At 38.1% G+C, this 6,847-nt stretch overlaps 1 pseudogene; it reads right to left on the reverse strand.

Annotated features, from left to right (window-relative positions):
- Positions 1-4,315: 4,315 nt before the first annotated feature.
- LOC136154678 (olfactory receptor 13H1-like) lies at positions 4,316-5,226 on the reverse strand (annotated as a pseudogene).
- Positions 5,227-6,847: the final 1,621 nt, after the last annotated feature.

The following is a 6,847-nucleotide window of genomic DNA, read 5'->3' on the forward strand; positions in this document are numbered from 1 at the left end:
CTAAACAAGTGACAGGTGACCAGTGAACTTCAGAGATCACGTGAGAAGCCAGAGGATCTTTATTATTTTTAAGTAAATGCACTTTATTTGAAAAAAATGCAATTTTATATGCCATACACAGCTATTCTTGGTTACAGAAAGGGCTGTAATATATGAATAAAACACCCAACTAAGTAACTTTGGACTCTCTTCATATTTCTCTGTGCTCACTGAATGGTAGGAAAGAAATGAATGATGCTCAGAATGATATCACCCAGCCCTGAGGCCCCTTACTATATTTGTGCTAAAGATCCTGCTTTGGAGAAAATGCATGTTGAATGTGAATGAAATTGCATGTAAAAATGAAAGAGGAAGGTTTATTCTAATGACCCGAGTTTCTTCCAAATCTGTATTGCTACAGTCTTAGTTTGAGTTTGTTGTTGAAGCCTCCTAATGGGCCCTATATCCAGTCATCTATGTCTTCAATCAATTTTACGCATTTATTGTAAAAGTTGGGGCTTCCCTCGTAGCTCAGTTGGTAAAGAATCCGCCTGCAATGCAGGAGACCTCGGTTCGATCCCTGGGTCAGGAAGATCCGCTGGAGAAGGGGAAAGCTACCCACTCCAGTATTCTGGCCTGGAGAATTCCACGGACTGTATAGTCCATGGGGTGGCAAAGAGTCGGACAAGACTGAGTGACTTTCACTTTCACTTTCATTGTAAAAGTGAGCTTTTAAAAACATGACTCTGAGCATGTTACTGATCAGCTCAAAAAGTGTCAGTAGTTACCCATCACCTATAGCAGGGCTCAGCAATTTGTTTTTCTGCAAAGGGTCAGATTGTTGTTGTTTTGTTGTTGTTTAGTTGCTAAGTTGTGTCCCACTCTTTATGACCCCATGGGCTACAACCTCTCAGGCTTCTCTGTCCATGGGATTCTCTAGGCAAGAATACTGGAGTGGGTTGTCATTTCTTTCTCCAGAAGGTCTTCTTGACCCAAGGATCAAACCCAGGTCCACTGCATTGGCAGGTGAATTCTTTACCACTGAGCCACCAGGGAAGCCCTAAAAGGGTCAGATAGTAAGTGTTTTAGGCTTCATAGACAACACACAGACTCTGTCAAATTGTCTTCTTGGGTTTTTTTTTTTTTCAGTTCAGTTCAGTCACTCAGTTGTGTCCGACTCTTTGCAACCCCATGAACCGCAGCACGCCAGGCCTCCCTGTCCATCACCAATTCCTGGAGTTCACCCAAACCCATGTCCATTGAGTCAGTGATGCATCCTATTAGTATCCATTAAAAATTTGAAAACCATACTTAGCTGTGGGCTACACAAACCAAGAGCTGGATTTGGCCCTTCAGACTGTAGTTTGTTGACCTATAGAATAAATAAAGTGCAAGCTTTATATATAGCATAGCAACCTTCCCATAATCTGGCCTTCTGCTTTCTTCTCAGGTTTCATATTTTGCCAAAACACGTCCCACACCCTCTGCTATGGGAATTGAATTGGCAGTATCTGAAAGTTCAGCAAACTGGGTTTTATACCTCTGTTCTTGTTCACACTGCATCCACTAAAATTGCCATTCCTTATCCAACTGGCAAACTCTTCCTTTCTCAAGTCTCTACTAAAGGTGTCATGTCTTCTAGTAAATGTTTCCTGACTGCCCAGTTGGAACTGATCTCTGTAACTTTTATAAATATGGATCGCAGTATCTGTAGCACTTCACTGTGTTTATTTACTCCCCAACTCCAATGTAAGCCTCTCAAAGGCAAAAGAATGACTTAACTTGGATTTGTATCCTTAACATACAGTAACCACTTTAAAAATCTTTATGGAATGAATGACCCCAAGCTTTCTGTTAGGAAGTCATCCAACACCAGCAATAACATAAAAAGAAATGAAGAGAGGCTTAGCAGTTCTCTGAATTGTACATGACCCATATATAGAAGCAAGTTACTACTTTTTTTAGTCTCTAGAGAAGCTCCCCGAGTCCTGTTCTTACTTCTGAAGATTTCTTCGTACACCCATCAGGGCTTGACAGTGGTTACACAGATCCTCATGGCAGATTTTTTTTTTGATCACTAATGCCATCTAATAGTGCCTGTCCAAAGTGGGACTCAGAACCTCTCTTTCAATAAACATACTTAAAAAAATTCTCCTAAGGCCTTTAGTATTATTAGTGATAGAGTGATGACCTAAATAGGTGTTGGTGAGCTGCCCTTGGAATGTTGCTATCCTGTCTCAGTGGGGAAAACGTGCTCTGAGTTCCAAGCTGATGACTTATGAGTTAACTTTTGGACATAACTCATTCCTAAGTTTGAGGCTGTCTCTACTTAAAATATATCAAGCATAGGTCAGAGGAACTGGAATAGGAGTCAACCAGATTAAGGGTAAAGCCATAAAAGTGAGAGCCAAAGGGAAATATGATATTACTGTGTTTCTAAATTTGGAAAATGGGACTGGTGAGGCTCCTCATTGTACACCCTGGAGAAAATGATGCATAAATGAAATTGATTTTAAAAAGCAAAGAATAGGAATATTTGGAAGCTTTTAGAAAATAGCAGTAGTATCTAACATTTATTGAATTCTTACCATGTGCCAGGAACTGCTCTAAGAACTTTAAATAGATGATCATATCAATTTAATTTTTCCAACAGCTCAATAAGAAGGTTACTATTATTATTTTTATTTTATGGGTGGAGAATTTGATGCACAGAGCAGTTACTTGCCAAAGATTCCATAGCTAATAAATAGTGGAGCTTAAATGTGAACCCAAGCTTTCTGACTCCATTGCCAACAATCCAAATAGCTTCAATTATATATGGAACCAACAACAAAGTACAGTGTTGAATATAATTACATATATTATACCTTTACAATTTATTATATATATGTTTTATATATATTATAAAATACATATAAACCATAAAATGTAGAATATATCATAAAAGTATAATATATGTAATTATAATGTAGAGGATGAGATAGTTGAATGGCATCACCGATTCAATGGACATGAGTTTGAGCAAGTTCTGGGAATTGGTGATGGACAGGGAGGCCTGGCATGCTGCAGTCCATGGGGTCACAAAGAGTCAGACACGACTGGACAACTGAACTGAACTGAATATATAACACATAATATATAAGTATATTATATGTGCATATATACAGGTATATATATAATTTCTCAGATAATATACCTTCAAAATAAATAACCTTCAGAAAGTGAAGAAAAAGGCTAATGATAGAAAGTACTGTGACCAGATACCCATCTACCCAAGAGAAGCCTCTAGGAATAAAGGAAATTTTAGAAGACATATCTACCTTCTGAATGTGCTGTGGCAAAAGGTTTCTGGAGTCAATCAACTTAAGATGAGAAAAAGAATCAACAAGTTGCCATAATACAAAGTACAAAGTAAATGTTGCTTGGCAACAATAGGAACTGCATATGGCATCTTATTAAATTGGGGAAAAAGAGAAAAATATTCACAATCCTGGCCATGAAGGCTCTTGGGTAGAGCAGAAATGCTCATGAATGTGTATGAGAAGTGGGAGTAGAAATGACCAGAGGGTCACTAAAGCACATCACGGAAGAGAAGGCAGAGAAATAAGAGAAGGCAAAAGAATAACAATTTCAGTTTAGACATTTTTATAGGAAATTGATATGATGGAAATTTAACATTTGCAGAAATAAATATTGGTTGAGAAAGTATTTATTAATATGTATAATATGCAAACTATTTTAAAAGAGGAAATTATAAGCATAAATTAGAATAATTTTTTAAAAAACACTTTCAAATGATAACATGTTTTAAATTCAAAAGTTGCTTATTGCCATGGGATAGTATCACCTACATGTAGGGTGTGAGGGGTCATTTGTTCATCAGGTTCAAATTGGGTCAGACATCTCTAAAATGCGATATGAGGAGCAAATGCTATATTCTGGTTGCATGACCACTGTCCGATATATGAATTCTGTCTACCTTGTGTGGCAAATACAAAGATGTTCGTTTGCAAAAATCTTGTGCTTTATACCCCAGAAAAAAAAAAACTTCTCCCTGATGGGCTACTATGGCTGTAGCCATCACCTTTGCATCCCTACTACCATTATTGTCTTTGTGAACTATTTTGGGCACATTCATGGCCTTAACGCTTCACATGGCTTGACAAAATGTTAGCTTCATGGTATACTTGTTAATGAGTTCCTAGTGATGACCACAGAAAGAATGCTTACTCAGATTTTTGTTGTTGCTGCTGTTTTTAAACATGTAAACTGAAATTTTATGGACTGAGTTTTCACTGTTTTTCTTGCATGTTGGAGAGGCTTATAAAGAGAGCCATTAAGATTTTTCATTTCCTTTGGCTAACTTCCTAAGATCTCCTTTTACATCCTTATTTCTCAGAGTGTAAATGAGGGGATTTAACATGGAGGCGACTGCTCCATAAAATATTGAGATGACTTTGTCCTCTTCTTGATATTCTTTTGACTGAGGTTTCAGTAACATGTAGATGGCTGTCCCATAAAATATGGTGACCACAGTTAGATGGAATCCACAAGTGGAGAAAGCTTTGAGTCTGGTCTCCACAGAATGGATCTTCATCTATCACAATGCGAGTAATAGATGAGGATGCAGGTGAATGGCAGGGGCAGTGTCAACACACTGATAACCAGACCCAGAATTAGACTGACAGGGGTGTCTGAGCAGATAAGCTTCAGCAGGGCTGGGATCTCACAGGTAAAGTGGTTGATGATATAATACCCACAACAACGAGCAGGGCTTGCAATGATTGGTGTGACTGCTACTAAGAAGGCACTAGTCCAGGTTCCCAAGGCCAACTGTATGCAAACCCAATTGTTCACAATGACGGTGTAACGCAGGAGATTGGAGATTGCAACAAACCTGTCATAAGCCATGATAGCAAGGAGGAGACACTCTGTCATCCCCAGAAAGAGGAATGTGGTCATCTGGGCCTAACAGCTGGTATAGGAAATGGTAGGGAAGTCCTTGAAGCATTGGGCCAACACATATGGCTCCCAGCTGGTGGAGTAACAGATACCAAGGAAGGACACATTACTGAGGAAAAATATACATGAGGGTATGAGGTTGAGAATCCCATCTCACTACAACAGTAAGGTTGTTCCCAAACACTGTAAACAGGTAGAAAAACAGCAGACCTAAGAAGAAGGCAACCTGGATTTGAGGCTGTTGGGAAAATCCAACAAGGATGAATTCAGTTACCTCGGAGGCATTGTCTTTCTTTAGACTGCCCATTTATTTAGTTGTCTCAAGTACTGGGAAAGAAGACAAAACATCATGTTACCTAAATGAAGAAATAGGAAGAGTAGCATCTCAACAGCTTATTAGAAGCCATGTTCCGGATTAGTGTGTGTCATTCATTTAACTGGGTTAGACTCCGCTGTTCAAGTATCCAATGGTGGAAATAGAGGTTCTCTCTTTGTTTTTCTGTCTTACAGAACCATATATGATCAGGAAAGGCTTATTAAGTTGTTTGGACTGTTAGGTACCCCTTAGATCAAGTAAGACACATTTGATCAAGTAAGTTAAACATCAATAGTGGGTTAAACAGAACTACTAGTCTCATAAAGGGGCATAGCTAGATGATTGACTATATATTCTTAACCAAAAAAAGAGGCAAATATGCTACATCTCCCCACCCAAAATGCTTGTTTATAGTCAGTTTTATTTAAACTGGTTCATTAATTAGCAAGTAATAATTTTTAAGGTTAAGCTCAACGATCTAGTTGTGAATTCTTAGAATACTTCTTTGCTTTTCAACTTTCTTTTTTTGATTTTTGTTTATATATAATAGTAAAACCACCTATGCATGGTTAATTAGAAAGTGCGTATGTAGCTAAATCTATCACTCAGTTCAATGGAAAAACATCACCAGCCAAAATGACATGAAATAAACCAAGCAACGTGTGGGTTTAGTGAAATCTCACTTTGCTTAGCTGTCCTAACAACTATTTTCAAAAGACAGAAACTTACTATGTGTAGATCCTGCCATCTCCATATAGTTCAGAACAAAAGCTTAAAGGGTGATGGGAAAATTTTATTAGATAAAGCATTTCATGAAGACGACAGTTACCAGAAATTGTGAAGGGAGACAATGGAAATCTTGGAATACATGTTTCCAGAAGTGTTCAGAAAAAAAAAAAAAAAAGAAAAAAGGCAGAGCTTTCTCAGTTTTATATGATTTCAGTAGGGAGTGAAAGAGATGATCCATTGAAGTCTCTTTTGGCTTTATGATTTTCTTTTTTTTTTCATTTATTTTTACTAGTTGGAGGCTAATTACTTTACAATATTGTAGTGGTTTTTGTCATACAATATGATTTTCTTACTTAGAGAATCAAACCTCTCCTTAACTGTATAGCTATATTAGTGCTATACATAATTAGGTAATTCTTCATACTAAATAGGCAGAATGTTGAAAAACAGAGAGAAGGCAAGGGAGTCACCTGGATCCACTAATAAGCTGCACCACCTTGAGAAATTCAGTTTCCTCACACATAAAATGGGAATATCACCTAGCCCCTGGCAGAACTGTTCCAATAATTCAGTTCAGTTTAGTCGCTCAGTTGCATCCGACTCTTTGCGACCCCTTGGACTGCAGCACGCCAGGCTTCCCTGTCCGTCCATCACCAGCTCCCAGAGCTTGCTCAAAGAATTAGACAAGATTATTTCTATAAAGAACCTAACACAGTGCTTAGTACAAGTATACCACCCAAGATACATTAGCTCCCCTCCCACTTTCATGGCCCATGTAGACCTTTCCTTCAGCTTGGATTTCATCCTTGTAAACATGTGCCAAAATGTCATGTATGTTTCCTTGTAAGGTTATCATGTTAC

Source organism: Muntiacus reevesi, chromosome X (genome assembly GCF_963930625.1).
Source record: "Muntiacus reevesi chromosome X, mMunRee1.1, whole genome shotgun sequence".
Classification (NCBI taxonomy): Eukaryota; Metazoa; Chordata; class Mammalia; order Artiodactyla; family Cervidae; genus Muntiacus; species Muntiacus reevesi.